This window comes from Sarcophilus harrisii, chromosome 2, assembly GCF_902635505.1.
Source record: "Sarcophilus harrisii chromosome 2, mSarHar1.11, whole genome shotgun sequence".
Taxonomy (NCBI): domain Eukaryota; kingdom Metazoa; phylum Chordata; class Mammalia; order Dasyuromorphia; family Dasyuridae; genus Sarcophilus; species Sarcophilus harrisii.
The window spans coordinates 348,439,535-348,466,286 of record NC_045427.1 but is presented as its reverse complement, the minus strand read 5'-3'; the positions used below and the strand labels follow the sequence as shown (position 1 = coordinate 348,466,286).

At 36.9% G+C, this 26,752-nt stretch overlaps 1 pseudogene; it reads right to left on the bottom strand.

Annotated features, from left to right (window-relative positions):
- Window positions 1-9,980: 9,980 nt before the first annotated feature.
- Window positions 9,981-10,404, bottom strand: LOC100930923 (annotated as a pseudogene).
- Between the last annotated feature and the right edge of the window lie 16,348 nt (window positions 10,405-26,752).

The following is a 26,752-nucleotide window of genomic DNA, read 5'->3' as shown; positions in this document are numbered from 1 at the left end:
TCTCTTGCTTAAGTGAAAAGTACCTACTAACTGAATCTATGAAAGTCCCACAATGCTTAGCATGGAGCTGAATCTCTCAAAACTATCACTAAATATTTGTAAACTGAAAAAAAGATTATTTAGACACGAATGGAGGCAAGGGATTAGCATAAATGACCTCTTCAGAGCTTTTTCCACTTAAGGTTTTGAAGAGATCATATTTTGGTATATTTCTTTTCCAACCATGATTCATTTTCTCTTAGCACCTCTGTCAATATTTGACTTTCCTCCTTAATTCACATGAACCAGTTGTAATAGTTACAGCTCCCTAGAAAACAGCATACAGTTACTCAGTCAGGGTTTTGTGTAGAATGGCCTTTTATTTCAGCGAGATGTTTTACTAGCTTACGTAGTCATGAATCAGTTCTAACATTGAAAGATGACCCAAAACACAAAGGTAGAGTTATTTATTTTTAGACCATTTCTCCTTGACTAGTGGAAGAAGCAATTTAAATTCGCTATAAGTATCATAGTTCTTAAAAAAAATTTCAGTGGTTCTCCATTCCTACTAAATAAGGGATAAACTCTTTATTATGAACTTGACAATAAACTTTAAGCTGCTTCTCATGATACTGTTAATCATTAACCTTATGTCATTTGATTTCTCCAATTTTATGAAGATTACTTCTGTTCATGGTGAATTTAAAATAATTTCAAAGTATCTAACTGGACTTCAAATCAGGTCTCACAGAACTGTTGCTGCATGAATGCTATGGGACCTTTACACTTTGGGACAAGGCTTGGGATGGATGCTTCTAAGGAAGGCAGCTCAGTTCTGGGCCATCCTTAAGGAGAAAGATCTGGTTCAGGAGCATGTGATCAATTATTATAATCCCAACATTAGACATGGCTCAGACAAGATTGGGTTGACCTAGCCTTTTCGTTCTCCAAGATTTCAATTTTTGTGATTTACAATGAAATGTTTCTGGTCATTAGAGAATTACCAAAAGAAAAAAAAAATCAAAGACACCAAGAAACCTGTTATTAAATCGTCAGAACTAGAAAGGACTTTAAAGATTATCTACTATGCTCTTCACATTTTATGGATAAAAGACTGAGTCCCAAAAAAGGAAAGGGCCACACAATGAACAAGTGGTGGATCTGAAACTAGAGTCCTTTTCCTGATTCATTCAATGAGCTACCATGCCTTAAACTGGAGTTTGGTGCTACTCCAATACTTTGTATTCACTGAATATGAGAAAACCAACATGATGGCTTATTCTCAATGCTATAATAGGTTCATTTAGGAAGGCTATTAAAAAATTTTTTTTTGCTTCATGAGATTTGTTTTAATTTTATTATTGATAAGGAATACTAGAGAACCACTTATCCATACCTATTTTGTTTTGTGTTTTAATGTATAGAGGGATTTATTCATTATTGTTCGATTTTAATACCTAATGTTATTTCTCCCAATTCATTCATTGTACCCCATTCCCTGAATCCTCTGTAGCAGAGTGCTGAATTTCTATAGCACTGAATCAGAGCTATATTTTTCCTTCAGAACCGTAGGAATTCTAATTATATGCAAATCAGTTCACAGAAATCAAAAGCACTCTTGGTTAAAGGATATTTAACATGTTAAAAGCTTTTTCTTAGCTGTTCACTTTTTTAAAAATCCATTTCCAGAAACATGGTACCTTTAATTTGGGGTTTTCTCCTATCACCAATGCAAAGAGGTTGTTTCTCTTGCTTCCTATTCTCCAAGGTTGTTCTTGTCTTCAAAATACTTCAAGTGGTAACCACAATCTGAGCCTCAATTTGAAGGCAGCTATATGTTAATAGTCCTTTCAAAATGCCAAAAACTTTTCCCCTTTTATTCAGAATCAAAACATACAATTGTACTAGAGAGCTATGCAGAAATTAAGAAGGAAGCAGTTAAAATTTTAAAACTCTTTTTAAAAGTTTTTCTTTCACTTGTTGGGAGCATTGTTCAGAATGTATTCAGTCCAAGAATTACTTCTTTACTCTTATACTTATTTTTTATATTTGTAATGGTCAGTTAAATGCTGCCTCTCTCTTTCCAAGTTTATGGTGATTTTTCAGTGTCAGAATGATTATGTAGGATCAATCATAGGATTTTCACTGAAATTGTTTGGTAAAACAATGCATCCCAAATAGTAGCAGTTTTTATTCCCTCACCTAGTTTTTGTAGTCTGTTTTTAATCATTTTATCATTCATTCAATCTGTCCATTTAGTAATAATTATTAAGCATTTTACTATGCATAGCCAGGTGACACAGGGGATAGAAACTAACCATTCCTTAATATAAATCTGGCCTTAGACATTTACCAGCTATGTGATCTCTCAGCAAGTCACTTGATCCTTAACTTAAGTCTTAGTGTCCTCATCTGGAACGAACTGGAAAAGGAAATGACTATCCACTCCAGTATGTTTGCTTCCTCCAAAAGAAAACCCAAAAAATGAGGTTACAAAGAGTTGGACATGACCAAAAAATGGCTGAACAATAAGAATGGGTAAAGTTCTTCAGCAGGAGAAAAAAAAAAGGATGGATAGGCACCATTATTTGGCAACATGGAGTTTATCATCTGGTAGAGATATATCAAGTATACAATACTTATATAACTATAGTGCAGAACACGTTACAATAAGAAAGTTAGGGGCAGTAGGTGAGGACCAAAGATAATTTTCACATAAGGGAAGGCTACCTGGTAGAGGAGGTATTTGAGTTTGGTTTTGAAGGATAGACAAGATTTCCTGCATGTGGAGCATTCCTAGTATTAAAAAAAAAAATGGATTAAAATCTGTGTGTGTGAATTTGGGGGAAACATTTTCTCTCTGGGAAGAAAAAGTAACCTTAGAGCCTGAAAAAAATGGAGCCACATTATTATAGAAATAGAGAGACTTTTAGTCTGTATTTTATTCAGCAATAGCATAAGCCCACTGATTTTATGTTGAAGAAGGTCTCCATGGTCTTGAGGTTTCCCTCTCCAAGATATTCTAATAAGATTAAGTACAGAGAAAATATCTCCAATAGAATATATCTGCTCTTTGGAAACTCCTGAGAACCCAAGGTTAAACATGTTCTAATATCATAATTAGAACATTCTCTCCCATATCACCTGACATTTAATCCCCTCTACTCAATCTCCCAAATAAGTAAAGTAGCTGAGCAACCTCACCTGATATGTTGTTTTTTGATGCCAGTAATATAACCCTAAACCTGTGTAAAACACTGTATGTGTGTGTGTGCCCTTTTGTTTCTGGCATTACAAGTCACTTGGAAACTGCTCTATCAGTTGATTCTAGTTAAATATTCTATTTTCTAGTCTTACCTCTTGATTATTTTTTTAATCTTAAATCTAATGGCCCAAAGTGGAAGAAATGACTCTCTGGGAGAGTCTCGGGACCTTTGGGTTGAGAAACTCCCCAGCAAAAGCATAGGAAATTTCAGGAAAGCACAGTAGGTCAAGGAAGAGCTCTGGACTAATAGAGTTTAAAAACTTTATGGTCCTGCCAAATCATTTACCCTCCTTGAGCCTCAGTTTACTCTCTATTACCTCTTTCATAAAGGAGATGATAATCCTTCCAATGACTATGTCATGACTGATGAGAGAAAAGTAATATAGAAAAGAGTTATTTTTTACCATTATAGAGAAAACTATGTGTAGGAGTATGGAGTTAAGAAAATGCTGGGTGTGTATAGGCAATGGCAAGTATTCCATTTTGGCTTGTATGTGGTGGGGAATGTGGTGTGAGATGACTGGCATTTAAATATAAATGGATATCATTTTCTAACTTGTTAAATCTGGGGAAGCCTTGCAGTGTGCATTGGAACATTGCATATAAGACTGCTCACTCACAACTTAGGGGGTGTGTCTGAGTTGTCACAAAACCAAATATGCTGTCTCTGGGGAAAGTAGGATAACAGATGATTATTGGGCTGGATGTCTCAGAACAAAGCTGGATGGATTATAACCTGAAGGGGAAGACAGTCCTTCAAGATTTTTTTTTAAAGCTATCTCAAGTGACAGAAAACAGATGGGAGAATGGGCAAAGCCAATTTAGTTGGGTTGTTTTTGCTTTACAACTCTGGGAAACTGACTCTAGTGGGAAAGCTCTGATCTTGAAGGTCTGTCTTCAAGATTTGATTCCAACACTTACAGGTATGTGGCCCTAAACAAGTAAGTTAATCTATCTGAGCTTTAATTTCCTTCACTGAAAAACAGGGACAATAATACTGTCAATGGGTTGTAAATAAAATTCCTATTGGATAGAAGGAATAGCGCTGACTTTAAGAGTCAAACAACATATATAGTATATGAGTTGAAATCCTGGTTTTCACATTTAGCATCTGTGTGACCTTAAATAAATCCCTTTCCTTTTCTGGGACTTCACTTCCTCATCTGTAAAATGAGAAAGTGTGAATAGAAGATTTCTAAAGTTCCTCCTACTTCTAAAAATACTATGATTCAAGAAATGTTTTTGGGCAACTTCAGAGCTCAAAACAGCTACTGGAACAGATCACATGAATTATTTTCTGACTAAATTCCCAGTCCAGTCATCGTGATGGTCTACAAAGCAAGTTTCCCATGCAGATGGCTCAGAGTATTGTTATTTCCAAAAATATAGGCAGGTCAATATCGGTTTCCAAGAAAATTGGAGATGTTTGAATAATAGAGTATAGTACTGTCTTTTTTGGCTTATCCTGCCAGGTGAAAGGAAGTGAAATTCTTAGAGACAATCATCCTATATCCTTTTTCCAGCTTTGCTTCCTGAGGGAAGGGACTTGGAGGACAAGTAGTGTGTCAGTTATAGAAATCAATAAGGACCAGAATCTTAACAAGCCAATGCAATAAGAGCAATTTAGGCAGAGAAACAAGTTTCCTTTCCAGAGTTTAAAGTGAATGTAAAATTGGAAAAGTTAGCATTGAGGCTGGAAAATGAGGTCACTAAGTTGCATTGAACAACAAATTTGGCAGCAGAGTTTAAGAACTATCTTTTTCGATCCATTGCAAATTGTGGTTTCAAGGGAAGCCATTTTGACATGAATTTTCTACAACAGCATAGCCATCCAACTTCATTTTTTGAATTTCATTGCTTTATGTAGAAACATGCTCGTCTGTGAAAAAAACCAACATTAAGTTTCTACATAAAGCAATAATAACAACCTGGTGTACAAACTAATTAAATTAAGAGACCAAAATTCTACTTCTGCTGCTAATTCCTTTTGTGAACTGAGCAAATGAACTTCTCTGATCATCAGTTTCCTCATGTATAAAATACAGGGTTTGGATTATATAATATCTAAGGTACCTTTCAACTTTGAGTCTATATTCCTATTGTGGGACAGGGGGCAGCTAGATGGCATGGTGTATAGAGTACCAGCCCTGAATCTGGCTATAGACACTCAACATTTACTACCTGTGTGACTCTGGGCAAGTCACTTAACTTCCATTGCCTCCTCCCCCCCAAAGAAATTTAAAAAAAAGAAATATATTCTTATGATGTCCTTTTCTTGCTCTCCTCTTGAATGCCTCTGCATTCAAGATGAGTAGATTGATGGAAGTCTGACTGATCCTCAAATAAGCAGTATGGAAGATGAGATAGATATGTGTTATTATTGCTATTGTTGTTCTTAGAGTGTAGGATTTTTACAGTTTTGTTTAGATGGATTTTTTTTGCCTTTCAAATATTTATAAGAGAATAATGATGATATGGATGAAGTATAACATTTGCAAAAATTTTTCCTCATAACAACTCTGTAAGATAGGTACTACCAGAATTCCTACTCCTGTTTTATAGATAAAAACACATAGTTGGAGGAATTAGATGATTTGCTCTAAGTTAATTAGCTAATAGGAGTGGAAGCTGAAAGAAGCAACAACTTTTTTGAATTTAACATTTATTTTTTTCCAATTATATATAAAAACAATTTTGACACTCAACAATTGATGAAATTTTAAATAATTTTGAGTTTCAAATTCTCTTTCTCGTTTCCTTTTCTCCCCCCCTCATTGAGAAGGAAAACAATTTGATTTTTAATATATATGCAGTCATGCAAAACATATTTTCATGTTAGTCATGTTGTAAAAGAAAACACAAACAAAAAGGAAAAAAAACAAGAAAAATGAAGAAAAACTATACTTTGATTTCTATTTAAACTCTATTAGTTCTTTCTATGGAGATGGAGAAAATTTTTCATCATAAAATCCTTCAGAATTGTTTTAGATCATTGTACTCCTGAGAATTGCTAAGTCATTCATAGCTGATCATTGTACAATATGACCGTTGTAGTATACAATATTCTCTTGGTTCTGATCATTTGTTTTTTATCTCTTTGAAGATGCTTGGTCAAAGGTTATGCACAGTTTTATAGCCCTTTGAACATAGTTCTGAATTGTTCTTCAGAATGGTTGAATTACTTTACAACTCCCACATCCCTTCCAATATTTATCATCTTCTTTTTCTGTCAAATTAGCCAAATTGATAAGGGTGGGATGATAGCTCAGAGTTTTAAAATTTATATTTCTCTAAAAAATAATGATTTAGGACTTTTTTCATGATTGTAGGTAGCTTGGATTACTTCATCCAAAAACTGCCTGTTCGTATCCTTTGACCATTTATCAAATGAGGAATGGCTCTTATTTTTATAAATTTTACAAATGAGGTCTTTATTGGAGAAATCTAGTGTAAAAATTTTTTTCATGGTTATGGTTACTATGTATTTCTCTTCATCTGATTTTGTCAGCTTCCTATATTCTCTTTTCTTTTACCCTGTCTATCCTCAAAAATGTTTTGCTTCTGACTTTTACCTCCCCCAATCTGCCCTACTTATTTATTTTTTTTTTTTTGCTGAGGCAATTGGGGATAAGTGACTTGCCCAGGGTCATACAGCTAGAAAGTATTAAGTTTTGATTTGAAATCAGGTCCTTCTGACTTCAGGACTGGTGCTCTATCCACTGTGCCACCTATCTGCCCCCACCCTACCTATTGTTAACTGAACTTTTTACTTTCCTGTAGAGTAAAATAATTTTCTATGCCTTGTAGAGGGTCACATACCCTCCGGGGTACTCTGGGTGAGGTATAAGATCTTTCAGTCCAGAGGGAACCTACTAACAATGTCTGGTTCAGCTTCCCGTCTCCCCTAAGGGCTCTCGGCCTTTCTGACAAGTCAGGAGGTGATGACAACCTGTGTTGTGATTGGAGCAGAGTGATACCAGGTGGCAAATTACGTACAATAGCAAGTTGTTTATGTGGTCCCATGTGTGCAGTATATACTTGGCATTAGGGAGCAATTAGGAAGAATAGAGCTGTATTCTTCTGGGACTACTAAGATATCCCCTGGAGAGCTGAAACCTGTCCCTATCTGGCCTATAAATCCCTTGCCTCCACACACAATTGGCTTGCCCATTTTACCGCCTGAGAGTGCTTACAAAACAGTATCTATCCATACACTGATTTGGGAAACTGGGGAATGTGTAGATAATATCCCAGTCATTGGCCAAAGATTACAGCAAACACCTATATGTCTGGCATAGGACAATCAATAGCAACTGAACTTAGTGCTATTCCTTTGAGATGGAAACAGTTAAGTACTTTGGCTTTTTAGGCAGGGCTGCTGTTGAAGGCCTGCCAGCACTCTCAATTGTTCCTATTCAATGGAAAACTGATATACCAGTGTGGGTGGAGCAGTGGCCCTTAACCAGTGAAAAAATCCAGGCCTAATTATTAGATATAGTACAGTAGCAACTTGACCAAGAACATCTACAACCTTCTCTAAGTCCTTGGAATTCCCCTGTATTTGCTGTAAAAAAAGAAATCTGGAAAATTTACTTTTGCAATACTAGCAGCAAAAGAGACAGCCCAAATGGTCACTGAATTCCTTATACAAGCATTTACAATTATGGATGTGCCACAAGTAATAAAAACAGATAATGGACCTGCATATACTTTTAAACATTTTGCACACTTTTGTGCACAGTATCAAATTTCACACCCAATGACATACCTTTTAATCCTCAAGGACAGGCAATAGCAAAGTGGAGAAACAGACATCAAGATGATCCTCCAAAAACAAAGAAAGGGGGAGCCACAGGTAACCCTAGAAAACTTCTGAACTTAACTCTATATATTATTAATTTTTTGATTTTTGATAAAGATGCACAGATACACTGGCTCCAAAAGACAGATTTCATAACCTGCCTCAAAGGCAGGGTCCAGTGCGAGCTGCTCCAATATCTTTAGATAATGGCCAGGTGATGTGGAGAGATCCAGAAAGTGGTGAATGGAAGGAATCAGACTAACTGCTTGGGGCAGAGGGTTTGCTTGTATCTCAACAGATGGAGAAGGAATTAGATGGATGCTAACGAGTCGCATTGCCTTATCCATCAGAGAGAGATGGAAAAAGAGAAGACCGTCGAAATGAAGAACACCCAAGAAACTTCAGGTGGTTCCATCTCTGACTGTGCCCACCACTAAAAGAGCCTGGCAGTTAACTCTATATGTTTGGCAATTGACTCATGAACATCAAAAATAATTGTTAATGAGACTGATGCAGAACTTTGAAACCTGCAGGAATCATTGGATTCCTTAACATATGAAGTGATGGACATAGATTGGCTTTGGACTATCTCTTGGCTGCTAAAGAAGTATGTGTGGTTGGGAATTGATAGTTATATTCCACACCTTCCTTCTGAGACTTATGGAAATCTTTTATAATATTTTGTTTATTCATATTACTTATTATGTTACTACTTGCTTATATGACACTACAATTTGCCTGTGTGATTCCTCCTGTGCTGATGGATGTAACCACTGCTTCAATATACCTGCTTCAATTAAAAACAAAAGAAAGGGAGAGATGTAGAGGGCCACAGATAGTGGGGGGAACTGTGGGTGAGATATAAGACCCTTCAGCCCAGAGGGAACCTGCTAACAATGAGTGGTTCTGCTCCCCATCTTACCTAAGGGCTCTCAGTCTTCCTGAAAAGTCAAGGGGCGGTGACAACCTGCATTGTGATTGAAGCAGAGTGATATCAGGTGGCAATCTACATACAATAGCAAGTTGTTTATGTGGGCCCACGTGTGCAGTATATACTTGGCACATGCCCAGTGTTTTTGTTACATTTGGGTATGAGGGTATATAAGGGTGAAAGAACTTGGAATAAACAGACTCCATATTTCCACCATCCTTGGGAGTCTTGCCTTATCACTTCTCCACTAAGATGGTATATTTTAATCACCCTGGCATGGGGGCTCTAGAAAGCACAGTACGTTTTATCACCCCAACTTAGGGGCTCTAGAAAGCAGGACACAACAATATCCAAATTAGCATGTATGTTATTCCCTCTTTGAGACAATTCCAGTGAGGGTAAGGTTCACATACTCCCTCTGCTTCTCTCAACTCCTTCTCCATTGTAAAAGCTCCTTTTGTGCCTCTTTTATGTCAGATAATTTACCTCATTGTACTTTTCCCTTTCCCTTTCTCCCAGTGTATTTTATTTCTCATCCCTTAATTTTATTTTTTAAAAATAATCATTCCATTATATTGAATTTCATATCCATGCCCTCAGTCTGTGTATACTTCTAATTGCCCTAATTTAATGAGAAAGTTCTTAGGAGTTACAAGTATCATTTCCCCCATGTAGGAATGTAAACATTTGACTTTCCTGAATCTTTTATGATGTTTCTTTCCTATGAACCTTTTTATGTTTCTCTTGAGTCTTGTATTTGAAAATCAAATTTTCTATGAAATTCTGATCTTTTCATTAGAAATGCTTGAAAGTCTTCTGTTTCATTTAATATCTCTTCCCCCTCCCCACTAAGGATTACACTCAGTTTTGTTGGGTAGATGATTCTTGGTTGTAATCTTAGTTCTTTTGCCTTTCAGAATAATTCCAAGTCCTCTGATACTTTAATGTAGAAACTGGTAAATCTCTTGCTGCCTGTCATAATTTACACTTCATAGTTATCATCTCTATAGAAACTCTTCATAGTTAACTTGGCCATTACCATCTAGGTCCACCTCTCAGATCATCTCATCCACCTCCTCATCAGTCAGCTTCTTCCCTAGATTGGTTATCATATGAAAAGCTCCACAGCACTGATATAGCCCAATCTTCTCAAATATGTGCAATATCTCTCAGATTTCTTTCTCACTGTCTATGTCCTTCATGTTCTTAGCCATCATGGTCAGGAATTCAGGAAAATCAATGGTTCCATTTCCATCTGCTTCCACCTCATTGATCATGTTTTGGACCAAAGCCTCAATCAGGTTTTGTACCAGGGAATCACATCATTATAACCAACTCCTTCTGGTGATGGTCCTATATCAATCTTTATCAAACAGAGAAAAGGCTTCCTTGAATTCTGTGATCTGCCTCAGTCAGTTGGTCAGCCATGGCAGGGTTTGGATACTCTGGGTACCAGAAGAGGAAAAAAAGAAAGGAAGGAGGAGGAGAAGGCAGGAGCAGGAGTTGCTTGATGCTGGGAACAAGGCATCTGAACACAGCAGGAGGCCCAGCTCCTGCCAGATCCACTACTGCTGCAATGCACTCATGTCCTTAATTAATTTTTAAACTCTTTTTAATCTTTTCCATGGCTTGAGTCCAATTCATATACTTCTGTGAGGCTTTGAATGTAGCAGTTTTGATTCTGTTGTCTTCTTCTGACTATGCATTTTGATGTTCCCTATCACCATAGTAACTTTCTGTAAGTCAGGATCTTTTATGTTGTTTATTCATTTTTTTCCAGCCTTTCTTGACTTTTAATTCTATGCTAAAGTGAGGTTCTGCTTCTGGGATATAAGGGAAGCTTCCAGTTTGTTGTTAGCTGTTTTCAGAGATAATTCTGGGGACCTATAAGTTTTTGGTTTTTCAAGGTGAAATGATTTAGGGAGAGATGTATGTATTACTTTCCTGGACTATGCTCATGTTTATGAGTGACCACAAGCATTCTTTTTTGTTCTGCAATTGTGACCAGGTTTCTGTTCCTCTGCAGCTGCAAGTTCTGATGTGCTAGTAGTACTTTTGCTCGCCCTGGGACTAAGACCCAGGACTGAGGCCCAGATGAAATTATTGGCAATTCAACAAATTACTACTCTTGGTTCCAGCAAAAGAACCTCTGTAATATTCTTCTGACCCTTGGACAATCTCCTTAGCATCTATGGGAAGTACCACAATTGCCACTGCTGCCTTCAAAGTCCATTGCTACTTTGCTGGGGCTGGATCTTTGTTGTTCTAGATTATGCTCCATTCTTATCCTAGTGCAACAGAACTTTCTTATCAAGCTCCTAAGTTTCTTCTGCTGGAAAATTGTTCCATCCTATCTTTTTTGTGGCTTCTACCACTGCAGAATTTTTTGAGGTGTTATTTAAAGTTGTTTGGAGGGGAAGCTCAGGCAAGTCTCTACCTGTCCTCTGCCATCTTGGCTCTACCTTGAATCAGCCACAGAGATTTTTAGCTTTATGGTTTGTACCTTAATGTTTTCTGCTTGGTACATCTTCAGGGAAAAGCTGTCCATGCTGGGTTGGAGAAGAGAGGAATTCCCACTCTCCTGACAAATTTACTCACAGCCAGGTTAAGTCTTCTTGACCCATATGCTTTCTCTCTGCCTTTGAAACCCTTTCCCTCTGTTCCCCCTATTTGTAGATGTAGGACTAAAAAAGACTTTAAGAATGGACATTAAAAACTCCTTCATTTTACAGATAAAGACAATGAGGCATAGAGAAGGTCAATGACTGCTAGAGGTCACAGAGGGAGCAAGTAGTAGAGCTCTTATTCCAAATTTAGCAAGTGGAGGAGCTCAAATAAATGTTTCTATCCTCTCATTCCAATTCCATTGCTTACTCCCTTATGCCATAGGTTTTTAAACAGTTAAAATTTATTTCCAGTGAGCTGAATGAGCCCTACCTTCCCCAAATTTTTTGCTCTTTGAGATTTTTTTCCTCTCATGAAACTTAACAATGCTACTTATAACGAACCAGTAATTTTTCTACAGAATTACTTCCCAATCACATTAAGATGGATGAGAGAAATCTTTAAACAATACCCTTTGTTAAGAGCAGTTAAAATACCATGGTATTCTTAGCTCATTGAAAAGCAATCATGTTTTTTGCATGCCTTTATTAATTAGTTTCTTTTTGTAAGATTTCAGATTCCCAAAGATGCTTTGAAACTGACCTTCTTTCAGTGGGGCTTTTTATTACAGTGAACATTTCTCCATAATATCAGCAAGTCTAATAATGTCCATTTCTAGCTTTTCAATGGAAACATCAGGGGGGTATTTCCCATTCTCTAGCTAAAGAAAGGAGCAAAAATACTAAGAGGTTTGGAATTTATCTAAAGCTACAGACTTAGATGTTAAGAAAGAGTATTACTCTTTTGAATTTCTCTAGCAAATTCAAGTTCCACTTGTATACAACTCTAAAAATTAAGCTATACCATTACAAGAGAATTGCTATAAGTAAATATAAGATGTTTTCTTTCTTTGATCTTTTTGGTATATAGATCTATGTGGTGATATCACTGCACTACAAAGAATGCACATTTTAGTAACTTTAGGGAAATAGTTCCAAATTATTTCCTAGAATGGTTGGACCAGTTCCTAGCTCCAACAATAATACATTAATGAATCTATTTTCCCATAGTCCCTTTAACATTTGTCATTTTTACATCTTTTTACAAATTTTGTCAATCTGAAGAATATGAGAAGGAACCTCAGAATTGCTTAATTTGCATTTATTAATTATTATTGAATTTTTTGTGTGTGACTAGTAAAGGATGCTCATCAATTAGGAAATAGATTGAACAAATTGTAATTGTAAAAAATTACAAAAAAAGATGACTCCAGAGAAATCTGGAAAGATTTCTTTGAACTGCTCCAGAGCAAAGTAAATAGAACAAGGAGAATAATTTATGCAATAACAAGAACATTGAAAGTCTATAAAACTCTGATATATGAAATGAGCAAATAAGATTTCAGAGGACCAATGATAAAAAAAAAAATGTGCATTTCCTGACAAAAAAAGTGACAGACTAAATATGAAGAATGAGGCACCTTTTTCAATTTGCTTTATTTGACTATGCATATTTGTTAAAAAGTTTTGTCTTCCTTTTTTTTTTCTTTTTCTTTGGGGTATCTCTTCTATTCCAAATTAGGAGGAGGGAAAAATAAAAGCAAAGTTAATTGAAAAAATAAACTTTAATTTGAAAACTTAAGCAGTGACTTTTTATAGCAAAGAATTGGAAACAAAGTACATGCCCATCCATTGCGGATGGGCTAACTAAATTGTTACATGAATATAATGGAATATAACTGTACTATAAGAAATTATGAATATGATAAATACAGAGAAACATGGAAAAAGCTACATGTGCTGATGCAGGATAAAGTAAGCAGAATCAAGGAAACAAAATACACAATAATTATAAAAATAACAATCTACATACAAAATCAAAAGTGAATGTTTCAAAATTTCAAAGAACAAATGTGGCTTTAAAAAAAAAAGCTATGAATAGATGATGCCACCACATCATTCTGAAATGGTTAGTTATTCACAAGTACTGACTCTCATTACACACATTTTTAACCTTTCTCATTGTATTAATGTCATGCTGAGTTATTCTTATTTTTCTTTGCCTTAAAAAATACGTATTATATGCATACACTGTGGGAGAGAGAAGGAAGGAATTCTGGGAGAAATTTTTTTGATGTAAAAAAAGACCTCACCAATTGGGTAGTACAATAGATAGATGGCTGGGTCTGGAGCTAGGAAGACCTTAATTCAAATCCAACCTCAGACACTTATTAGTGGAGTGATCCTGGGCAAATCACTTAATCCTGTTTGCTTCACTTTCCTCATCTGTAAAATGAGCTGGAAAAAGAAATAGCAAACCACTCCAGTATCTTTGCTTAGAAAACCCCAAATGGAATCATGAAAAGTGTGATGTGACTGAAAAACTACTTAAAAGCAATAAATAAACAACAATAAAAGATGTGTGTACAAACTTATTCTAAAGAATTGTTTTGAATATAATCTGAGAAGCTAATCAGATGTGTATCCATAATATTTAGACATTTTGAAATTATTTTGTATAATTCCTTCACTTTATAGAGAAGGAAAAAGAAGCTGAGAAAGTTTCATTGACTTGCCCAGGATCACTAAGTTTGCAAGTTATCTGAGGTATTCTTTAAACCCCAATTTTCCTGACTTGAAGATCATCACTTTCTCCAACTATGACTCCCAATTATATAAATGGCAAGCATTAGAGACAGGATTTGAATCAAGGTCTTTAGACTTCACATTTACTTTTCCAACTATACCACAATAAGACAGAAGACCTGGGTTCAAAACTCAGCTGTTTACTATTTGACTTGGATATGTGACTTCTTCCCTTAGGATCTTAGTTTGCTCATCTATAAAAGGAAGCACTGGCTTAAAATGGGAGGATGGAGGAATGTCTGATCTGTGGGTGATGGTATAAAGCTCCCAAAATCACAGGTGATGATTTGAAAGCTAAGTATAAAAACCTCTCACTGCTTGAATTCTATAAGTTGATAATTTTGTATGTTGCACAAATGATGCTATAAATAAATGGCTCTTGGCAGGAAAAAAAGCTTTCGTTGGTAGATGATCTCTAAGATTCCCCCCACCCCCTGGTTCTAAATCCTTTACTAGTACTTTGGAGAATCTGGATTTCTCTTTATTCTTCTTCCTTGAGTTGGTATTCTGTTTTGTCTTTGAGTTTTAATAGTTTCAGTTACCTTGAGTGCTTTTCCTCCATAGTGGTTTTGCTTCTGCTTTCAAATATCTAGAGATATGATTGTGTGTTTCCCCAAAATGTCATGAGACATTTTATGAACTTTTTTAGTATCTCTCCCAGGAGAAGTTGTATTTAATAAAAGGAAACATCATATTTCATTAGTGTAATTGTTTTTGCACAAATCTGGTCTTCTGAAAAGATAGTGCTTGTAAAACGTAAACCAAATTGACAAATTGTCCCTCCATTTAAAAGCTGAAATTGGAAAGACAGGTCCTAAAGATATCACATTTAGAATCCATAAAATATACATCCCCTCTGAAAACTACCTTTTCTGTCATAATATCAGGAAAATGATAGCATAGTGGCCTTTGGGGAAGATAGAAGTTGTGATCTAGAATTACTCAGTGACTTGGCAAATCATAATCTCAGAATCTGGTAGTTGAAGGAAAGAAAGGCCTTTTCTTTTTGCTTACCATACCAACTACCTAGTAGAACAGCATGAATCAAATCTGATGTCCCAAATACACTTTTTATTTTACTAAATAACTACAAAAGACACTTATAAAAAGACATTTTAGATGTAGGATATAGCTAGATTCATTTTTTTCCTTGGAATAGCAGCAAATGAGAATGTGAAATACAGCCTACAGGTGAATAGTGTAGAACATTCAAATATGAGCTCAGCCATTCAATCATAGAAACTAAGGAGTGAAATTCTAAAATGTGAGAATATCTTTATAGATCCTGGCAGCCTGGAAACAGTCCACTTACTTGTGTTTCTCCTCATGACAATTAAACCAAGCTTTTCTTTAGTAAGGTAGACTAGTGCAGTATAAAGAGGCAATTTTTAGAGTTGGTCAGAACAACTGGGTTATAATCCTGTCCCTTAGAACCTACTACCTGTAAGACCTTGATCAAGCCAGATTATAGCCATATCTTCTCTTCTATGAAATGAGGGAGTCAGACCCCTGGTCTTTAAAATCTTTTCATGGGCTATTGCTATGATCCAATGATGCTACTCAGTCAGTCAAGAGAATTAAAGGGAGACTATGGACCACAAAATATCTGCAAGGCAGGACTAATTCAAGAATCATGTTTGAACCAATTGCATTTCACAGGAAGATATATTTAAGATGGTGTAGTGGATAGATAGTGATAGTGGTCCTAGAGTCAGGAAGATCTGAATTAAAATCTGGCCTCAGAAATTTACTTTATGACCTTGAGCAAGGTTTGGAGTGTCATGTACAAGGAATTACAAAGAGGCCAGTGTCACTTGATAATACAGATAGAGTTATGTTGGTAAATGTCTAACAAAACAAAATGCACAACTTATTTTGTTATGCTTCAGTTTCCCTACCTCAGTTTTCCTGAATTGTTCTGCCTCAGTTTCCCTAGTGGTAACCCCCCCCCTTCTTGGCCATTAGGATTGAGATAATTAGGGCTGTGGAGCCCTGACCACTCTAGCATTCCAAAGAGTCATAAAACTCCAGAAGGCTTATCTTTGGGCATCTTCTGGCTCAGACTTAGTGTCTCCTAGCTTTTTCACTCCCAACTTATCAGAATTTATGATCCTTCCTTCCTTACCCCCAACCTATAAGAATTAAAAAGTTATGGTCCTTCCTGGAATTTTTGCTCACCAGTGCTCTGCCCCCCCTTGCCTTTATTTCCCTGATTGCTGGAGCCCTATAAGAGTCTCTGGAATCTTTTGGGTGTTGCTGAATGCTTTGAGACAAGAGTTTGATTCAGCTGGCTGGGGGATCAACATGGATCCTGTTTGGGCACCAGTCCAAACTATTAAAATGTTAAAAACCTCTCTAATTTCTATCTTGTCTCAGTTTCTCTGGCATTACTATTTATAAATTTAATCTCCATTTAACATTTCCTCCATCACTTTCTTAATTCTAAGCAATTAAGGAAACAATAAATCAAGTTCTGATTTATGCTGATATCTGAAATGTAATGCTATCATTGACAATTTAACAATAGACTCTCCTGAGCTGGTTAACTGGTATCTCTTTACTTGTAAAGTACACAGAGAAGAGTAAAATGTAAGTAAGTAAAAAGTTGGAAAAGGCCAGGAGAATTTTATATTAGATTCTACAGGTAATAGGAAGCCAGAGAGTTTTTTGAGTAAGAAAAATCATGATCTGATATTCAGAAGATCACTTGGGTTGCTGAGTGAAAAGTAGACTGCAGTGGAGAAGGACATGAGGCTGTGAGGCTATAAAAATAGTCAAGGTATGAGGTGTTGAGGTTCCACATTAGGGAGAGGACGTCAAAGGAGAGAAGGGAATGTATACAGAAGATGTTTTGAAGGTAGACATAATAGGGCTTGACAACTGATTGAACATGGGAGTGTGAAAGCATGAAGGCGTGAAAATGTGACTTGGATAACAAGCCTAGGTAACTGGAAAAGTAGTAGTTCCCCACACCCTAAATTGGGAAATTTAGGAAGAAGGGAGGATTTGGGGGCGGGGGGAGGGGAAATGATAAGCTCTGTTTTGCACTTAGTGAATTTAAGATAGCTATGGGATGATTCAAGATGTTGAATAGGCAGTTTGAGGTGCAAGAACTCAGGTTTGGAAAGGCTAGGGTTGGATAAATAGATCTCAGGATCATCTTTATAGAGGTGATAATTCAATCCATTGGAGTTAATGATATCACCAAGTAAAATATTGTATAGAGAAAAGAGAAGAGTGCCTCAACAAAGCTTTGACAAGCACCCAGGGTTAGTAGATGAGCCTGTACCCAATAAAGGAGACTAAGAAGAAGACATCAGATAAGTAAATCCAAAGAGAACTGAAAAAGAGAAGAAAATATCAAAGAGAAGAGGGTGATTGAAAGTTTCAAAGGCTAAAGAGAGGTCAAGAAGGATGAGGATTGGAAAGAGGCTGTTAGATTTGCTAGTTCGGAAATGACCAATAATTTTGTAGAGAGTGTATTTAGCAGAAAGATGAGCCCTGAAGTTGGGTATCAGGGAGTTCTAAAGAGAGAAAGAAGAAAGCAAATGGACAAGCTGATTGTATATTAATGATTAAGTGGCTTAGGGGACCAAAGTTATCTTTTCTACTTATGCAGATGAGCAATTGTTCTGCAACTTATTGTCTTAGAGAATCACTTGGGAGTGCTGACAGGTTGTGACTTGCTGAAAGTCATACCCTTCGTATGTGTCAAAGATCAAACTTGGATACCCTTGACTTTCAAAGCTAATTGTAGGTAGCCACTAAAGCATATTGACCTCCCTTCCTCTCTGATTTTTCTCATAGATCTGAAAGGACCCTAGAGGTTATAAGTTGGCGTAGAGGGCTGGAACTCTGAAAAGGTGTACTTGAATCTAAAGACAACAGAGTGCTTAAGGCTAAGTACCTTCTTAATGTGAGACAATGATTCTATAAACATATACTTAGATGACATGGTGATGTGATGCTCTCCTCATGATTGGAGTTTGCTGAATGTGTTGTGGTGAGGTAATCATAGGGAATGATGGAGGGCTGAGGGAGAGAGTCAGGAGCTCTCTCCTGTGCCCAGCAGGGAAGACTTCAGGCTCCAGACTCCAGAATCCAGAATTCATTTTTAATGAGCTATGTGGCAGTTTGTCTGCTTCCTTCACTTCTCCTCCTAAATACCAAAGACTTTGACTGATCCTGACCCTGATCCTGAGGCCCTCCAGAGAGCTAGCCTAGACATTATAGGTTGGAACTAGGAGTTGTTGCAGTCTCTCTCACATCTATAACTGGCTTCTCAAAGGCTGAATAAGTAGAGAAAAAGCTCTTTCAGGTTTCACCAAACTGAGAAGGCTTTGAATAGGGGTGGGGAATGGATGGTGTTCCTCTTGCCCAAGGGCTAGCCTACCTAAGTTTGTCATCAGGTTGACTGGGAGGTGATGGATTTTCTAATCTAAATAGTTTTCAAAGGCCACCTACCAGATATGGAAAGGGATGTATTATGCCTTATTGGAGAAATGATCACATCTATAAATTATGGATTATTGAAGTATTGAAAGGCTTGTGTACTACACTGGGGATAAGAGGATGTAAAATGCTAGTCTTTGCTTTTAAGGAATGTTCCTCATTGATTTGACATTTAGCCTACTTTCTCACTTTTCAATTCTTCATTATTCTGGTTCATGTCCTCTCATCAGAGACTGATAAGTATCAAAATGAATAGAGGACTGGGCCTTAAGTTTATAGCCAAACCTCAGACACTATGTGAACTTGGGCAAGTCACTTAACTGCTGTCTGCCTCAATTTTCTCAGCTGTATACAAATGACAATATCATTGCTTTCCAAGTATGTGAGAATCATGAAATAATATTTGTAAAGAATTTAGTACAGTGCCTGGTACATAGCAGGTACTTAATACATGCTTTGTTCCCTTCTTTCCTTCATCTGAACTGTGACAATAGTTTCCTAACCAATCTTCTCAAGTCCAGCCTCTTCTTCCTTGAATTCATCTTGAATTCATTCCCTTTGCCATATTAATAAATTTTCCAAACAAAGATCACATAACTCACCTGCTTAAAAAACTATCATTGACTCTTCATTGAGGATCATGAAATATAAACTCTTGATCCTAGCATTCAAGGTCCTACAAAATCTGATCTTTCTTACTTCTCTGCTTTGGTTCATATAATTTTTTAAATGAATATCATTCTCTCAGTTCTACCTACTGGCCTGGTTCTAAGACTACCTCCACCATGGTACCTTCTTTGATTTCCAGAACCAGGAGTTGGGGTTGGAGTTGAGGGAAAAGAAGATGTATAACTTGTTGGGAACACTTTGCAAAGAGAGGCAAAAAATACTACTGATGATGCTGTATACTTGAAACAAGGTGTTAACTCAGTGGAATTGATGAAATGATTGTTCTCTAGTTCACATATATACTTACTACTTAGCATGGTGATGTAATGGTTCTCTAGTTCACACATATTCAATATATTATAATGATGTAATTATAATAGGGTATTTAAACTGGGGACAAAATCAGACTCAGAGGGAGGCTGGCTGAAACTGTCAGACTGCTGGAGGAGACTGGGTTGGACTGAGACTGGGTCCAACTATGACAGACACAGACTGTATAAGAGACAATAAAGACTTTGGACTCTACTCTTGTCCATTCTTGTGATGTCTGTCCTACTGAGATCAAGGCCCTTCCAGAGTACCTCCAGAAAGCTAGCCTGAACATTACACTAGCTCATGAACAAGTTTCCAAAAAAGAGATTTAAGACTAATAGATGAAAATTAAATTGGAACAGATTTTAGTTTAACATAAAGAATGAATCAACAAGTATTTATTGAGAGGATTTTTGTATTCAATTCAACAAACTATTATGGGTGCCATCACAGTCAAACTGAAACCTGTTGAAGGTCTTAGCTTAAAAAGGCCAAGGCCTTCCATTTCATCGAGAGCCATCTGTAATTAATTTGATCTATATCTTGCCATTGGACCCAGATGGCTCTGGAGGGGAAAGCGAGGCAGGTGACCTTGCACAGCCCTTCCTTACTTAAATCTAATTTACTTGCACAGCATAGCACCACCTCCCTGATATAGTGGTTCTCTTTGAGAATGAAGGAAAAACAACAAGTTCTGTGAGTAAAGATGGCCTGGAATTGGTCATTTGGAAGACTGTTCCCTTCTTTCCTTTTTTATTCCTTCCTTCCCTCCCTTCCTTCCTGCTTCCTTTCTTTCCTTTTTCAGACCACATAGGGATGTGATGTGATGTGATGTGATGTGATGTGATGTGATGTGATGCGATATGAACCTTAACTACAGATGCTCTTAAAAGCATTGTTTTCTTTTTTTGCACCTCTGAACTCTTCCAGTATTTCTTGGAATTTCCTAGCTAGATTTATTTCTTAAGAATCAGGCTTTAAACCTAAACCAATCTGATTTTACTTGGCCATTAATAAAGCCTAGGCCAGGCCCCATTTGGTCATTGTTTGGGTCCTGATTGACTCAGAATGAATGTAGATAGCAATTATTTTTGCTTTGGCCAGAAACTCTGAGGGTCTTCTCCTCCCATATTCATTCATTCATTCATTTAGATTTCTTGGACTAGGTGAAAGAGGAGATTCTTTGTCTCAATTGCTACCTAGCCCTAATCACTGAATAAGTGCTGCCTCAGTCAAACTGAAACCTGCTGAAGACCTTAGCTTAAAAAGGCAAAGGAATTGTCTCCAGTCATACTGATCTATATCTTGCTATTGGACCCACATGGCTCTGGAGGGGAAAGTGAGGCAAGTGACTTTGCACAGCCCTCCCTCACTTAAATCCAATTGCATCACTAGCATCATCTCCATAATGTCATGGTCCTCTTTGAGAACAATGGACAAACAACAGTAACTGTGTGTTGTGCCCCACAGTAATAGGCACTATGACAGATAAATTGTCTAGAAATAATGGTAGAGATTCTTGCTTCCAGTTCTCAGTGGTAGGACTTCTCTAATGCCAATCAGATCTCTGCAAAGCATTTTTCCCCATCAAAATTTAGGTGAAAAGACAAGAGACCTGAATTGAATTATTCTATCCCAACATAGCTCATTCATTTACTTTTCCATTCAGGAGAACTAAAAAGGGATTATTAAATCCCATTCTGATTTTTGAGAATCATTAGTTATCTGTTGTTATCTAGAAAAACCAAAAGGACTTGGCTTCAGCATCATGTGGATTTGTGACTCATTTCCTAGCTTCATCCCAGTGCCAAATTGCAAAGGGGTTTTCCACTTAGAAAATCAAAGGAGAGAATAATAACTGATCTTCTCATTACTGGATCACACCCACAAAATGATTGCTGCCAAGAATAATATACTATAGTGGGCTGGAATTTCCTAGAGCTAATGATTATGCTACACTATTTTCAAGTTTATATAAAGAGCTCTATGTGTGTTAACTAGTTTGAACTTCACAGCAATCCCAGAATACAGGTACAATAGTTATTATTAAGACTTGCCTACAGTAATACATCCTGAAGAGGCATGATTAGAACTTGACCAAAAGTCCAACACACTATCCATGGGGCCATTGGGCCTCTATACATTTTCTTAGAATGAACTCCAGTTAAGATAGACTCTAACTATAATACAAGATTTTTATGCTTTTATATGATTTTATGCTTAAAATTCTCTTTACATCCCTTTAAAAAGAGGTCTGTATTCATCTATTTCACAGAGTAATTATTCAAACCAAGTCAGTGGACTGAAGGTGAAAGCCATCATTTCTTACGGCATAATAATATACTGCAAGTGTCTCATTTTCTTCCAATATCAAACTTGAACTAAGAGAGTCCTGTCTCTCAAACGATATTTGGAGTTGTTTTGGCAAATTCAAATGAGATGAAATGACCTCATGGCTCATATATGGTTGAGTTGTGGGAAGAACCTTATAAATGGGAGCAGAGTGTTCAGATAGCAGGACACTACATGGCTTTCTGTTGCAAGGATCTTCTAGATCATGTATGGGAAATTTTCTCTGTGGAAGAAGGAGCAGGCTTTCCTTCATACAGAATGATAAACTAAAGGGGTACTGGAGAAGGCTGCCTAAGAGAGTAAGGAAAGCACCAAGTCAAGCATTCCTGGTGATTATTGATTATCCTGCATAAATTACACGGCCAGCATAAGCTGGAGCCTCACATTCAGCAGCTAGAGACTAAGATCTCTGCTTTTAGGGATCTTGAAATGAAAAACCAAGGGGGCAACTAAGGTAGTCAGTGATTGAAGAGATAGAAGTGAAGGGAAGCAACCTGATTCTTCAACTAACAAAACATTTCATATCTCAGCTGCAGACATTTTCTCTGGCTACCTTCTATGTCTGAAATGTTCTCTCTCGATTCTACCTAATGGCCTTCCCTAGATTCCTTTAAGTTCTAAGTAAAATCCAACTAAAGTCCATCTTTATAGGAAGTCGTTCTCAACCCGTCTTAATTTCCTCTTATTAATTCACTCTTTGTGACTCCATTTCGGGTTTGATACTGTAGTGGTTTGCCATTTCCTTCTTCAGTCATTTTATAAAATGAGAAAATTGAGGCAGAATAAAATGACTTGCCTAGGGTCACATAGTAAGTCTCTGAGACCAGATTTGAACTCAGGTTTCCCTGACTCCAGGTCTAGCAGTTTATCCACATAGCTACCCTGTATTAATTATCTCTTTTTAATCCTAAATAGAGCTTCTCTGTGTGTGTGTATGTGCACACACACACACACACATATATATGTATATTTTGCATACTGTCTCTCATTAAATTGGAAGTTCCTTGAGGGCAAGGACTGTCTTGCTTCCTTTTGTATCTCGAGCATTGAGCACTATGACTGACACACAGTAGTTTCATAAATGTTTTTTGATGATTGATTGATCTTTCCTGATAACTTTGAGGACAGCGGAGTACCAGGGAGGTATCTGCCCTATTATCTTTTACCCAGAGATTCTGTTCCTGCTGATGTTGAATTGAATGAAACAGGAGAATGAAAGAAGACTTGGGTAAGAGACTGAGGACCTCTATTACAAGAAATCTCAGATTTATTCCGGGAGGAGAAAGGTGACTCCCTGCTTCCTCCAACTGGTAGCTATAGTGCCTAAGGGTGTGGACTAATGGAATCAATTCTGATAGGCTCTCAGCAGCTGATTCCATAGTCTGGGGATCTCTCTGAGGACCTTTTTTTTTTTTTTTTCTTTTACAATCAAGTAAATTTATTAGAATCTCCAGATGGAGAATGCTATTTGTCCCTTTTTAGATGACTGAGATTGGGAGTTAGTCCCACAGGGCCTCATAAAAATGAATTCTTTTTGCAGTCAGCTCCTGATGGGGATCTTCAAAGGAGGAGATAAAGTTCTAAAAAGAAATGGGAAATGGTTTTCAAGGATTTATTCCCCTCCTCCCCCACCCAACATACATACCTACCATACTCTATGCTTAGTCTGTCTCAGGGGCAATTACACCTTTTAGGTGGTTCCCTAACTGAACAGGCTTTTGGCTACAGGTCTCTACAACTACACAGTCATACTGGTATTGATTAGTCTTTTGTTTGTTTAGTTGTTCTTTTGTTTTGCTGAGGCAATTGGAGCTAAGTGAGTTGCCCAGGGTCACACAGCTAGGAAGGGTTAAGTGTCTGAGCTCAAATTTGAACTCAAGTCCTCCTGACTTCAGGGATGGTGCTCCATCCACTGCGCCACCTAGCTGCCCCTGACTGGTCAATTGTTGACCAATGAAAAGACGTTTGAGACAGTTGTAGCTTAGCCAAATAGAACTGGATTATATTTGGCTAATGACACTAAGTTCAGCCGGGAACTTTGGCTGTGGCTCCTGAAATATGAAGTTAACAAAAAAAAAAATTGATGCCCATGGCAGAGCTATTAAGAAAGACTAGAGAGAAAAATTCAGCACCCAAGTAACTAGAGACCTTTCCGCCCCATCCAAGCCTGATGTCCTCAAACTCTCTTTGGATCATTGCTGGGAGGCAACATAGGCCAGTTTACAGAGAAAGGGCTACTATGGGCTCAGTTTCATAGATTCTTTCAGTAACCTTGGTCATGTTATGGTGGTTAAGTCCAAATAAAAACCCAGAGAATTATCCAAATTATCCTATTGTAGTTAACACTATACAGATTCTGGGGACAAATTTATCATATGGTAGGTAAATCCTCTGTATATTGTAGGTGGAAGGAGAGAAGGGAAATAGTGTTGTATGACATCCTTTAAGCAAGAGGTTGACTTGCCCATTAGCTATGCCATGTCTAGAAATAATCTTGGTGAGGTGAATGTCTGGTGATCACTACTTTAATTTGGAAGTCTTCTCCCCAGGGACCTGGGAAAGGACACTATGCTTTTGATTAAGTAATACTGAGGATATGATGTTGGGGAAACACAATGGATGAGAGTTCATGAGTAATAGTACTAAAACCACTCCCCTTCAGATCCTCAAGGTTAAACCTAGAATCTTGTGGAGAAAGAGATGAGAGCTTGGAAGCCAATATGGAGTTATAAGAGTTAACTCTAGAGCATGTGTTCTAGTGAAATAATCCTCACTTGAAAGATCAAATTTTATTCAAAATATAACATATGACAATCCTTTCTTATTCTTACTCACTCTAGATACATTAAAGTGGTACAATTGAGGTATCACTGAGGAGATAGAGGATTGTGCCTGGAGACAAGAAAACCTGAATTCAAATCCAGTCTTAGATACTTACTGGCTATGAGATTCTAGGAAAGATATTTAACCTCTTTTACCTCAGTTTTCTCTACAGTAAAATGGGGATAACAATAGTATATTCAAAGGGTGTCGTGAGAGTCAAATGACATAATATTGTAAATCATTCAGTATGGTGTCTGGCAAAGTAGAAAATTAATAGTACAATTTAAAAGTTGTTTCAGAATTAATAATTAACAATCCAATTAATCATGAAATTCTTCACTTGACCCCTTCAACTCCACCCCAGCTCTTTTGGATTCTCCTAATAATATTATTGTTGTTGTTTGTCCTTTGTTCTGGGGAGAAGACCATTATATCGGGAAAGTTTTGCCATGACATGCAAGTGAATTGAATTAAGTGAGGCTGTGCAAGGTTACCTGCCTCATTTTCCCCTCCAGAGCCATCTGGGTCCAATGGCTAGATATAGATCAGGATGACTGGAGTTGGCCCTGGACAAAATGGGAGACCTTGGCCTTTTAAGCTAAGGTCTTTAACAGATCCCAGTTTGACTAAGGCTGCACCCTAGGTAGTAAATGAGACAAATAATTTCTTAGCTCCCTTATCTTAAGGTTGATTATACCCAGCCAAGCCCTCAGTTTTGGATTATTCCCACCATTTGGTGCCTTTGCTTCCTACACACATGCTGCTGAATGAAGGTGGAGAAAAATCATACAACTCTTCTGTGTTTACTACAAATTGATGATATATAACCTCACAAAATCTATCTTTTACATCTGATCATGTCCATCCTCTCCTTAATAAACTTTAGCAACTACCTCTTATTTCCAAGATCAAATTAAAAATCTTCTGCTTACCTTTTAAAGCCTAGCGCAACCTGATTCCTTCCAATCCTTTTAGTTTTTTACTCTTCACTCCCCTCTATGTACTTTTTGATCCAGCTACAGTGGTCCTCTTGATATTTCTTTCACACAACACTCTATCTCCCAACTCCATTCAATTTGTTCCTTCTTCACCTCCTCCTCATTGCTTCTTTCAATACTCAGCTCAAATTTCTCCTTCTGCAAGAGGGATTTCCTAATCCTTCACCCAGAATAATACTCCATTCCTTTTGAGTTTGCCTTCTAATCTACCCTATACATAATTCTAAGTACCGATATCCCACAATCTGATCTCAGAAATTTTGCATGGTATTGATTGTGCAAATTGAACAAGGAAACTAGTTACAGAGAAGGAATAAATATTACTCCTAAATATCTTTCTAACCCATATAAATTTAAATAGTTATAATAGCACTTTCCACAGCAGCAAAAAAAAAAAAAAAACAAAAAACAAACCAAAACAAAACAAACAAACAAACAAACAAACAAAAAACCAATGGAAATAAAGTCTGTGCCCACTGATTATCAAGTGACTGAATAAATTGTGATATGTGAACATTATTGAGTCAGAAGTAATTAATATAAAATATTCAGAAAATTTTGGGAAGATTTATATGAACTGATGCTCAAAGAAATAAGCAGAGCCAAAAAAACTCTCTCTCTCTCTCTCTCTCTCTCTCTCTCTCTATATATATATATATATATATATATATATATATATACACATATATGCATATATGTGTATGTATGACTATATAAGAAAAACACTAAATGACATAAGAATTTTGACTAATGTTGATTATCAAAGAAGAACAGATAGAGAGATGATGGACATAGATATAGAATGAGCCAAATATACACTGTCTGATGTGGCTTGTTTTGTCTAGCTATGTTTCTTGTTACAGAGGAGAACTCTATTAGAAGAGTATTTTAAAAATCAGTGATATCCAAAAGTAGCATAAA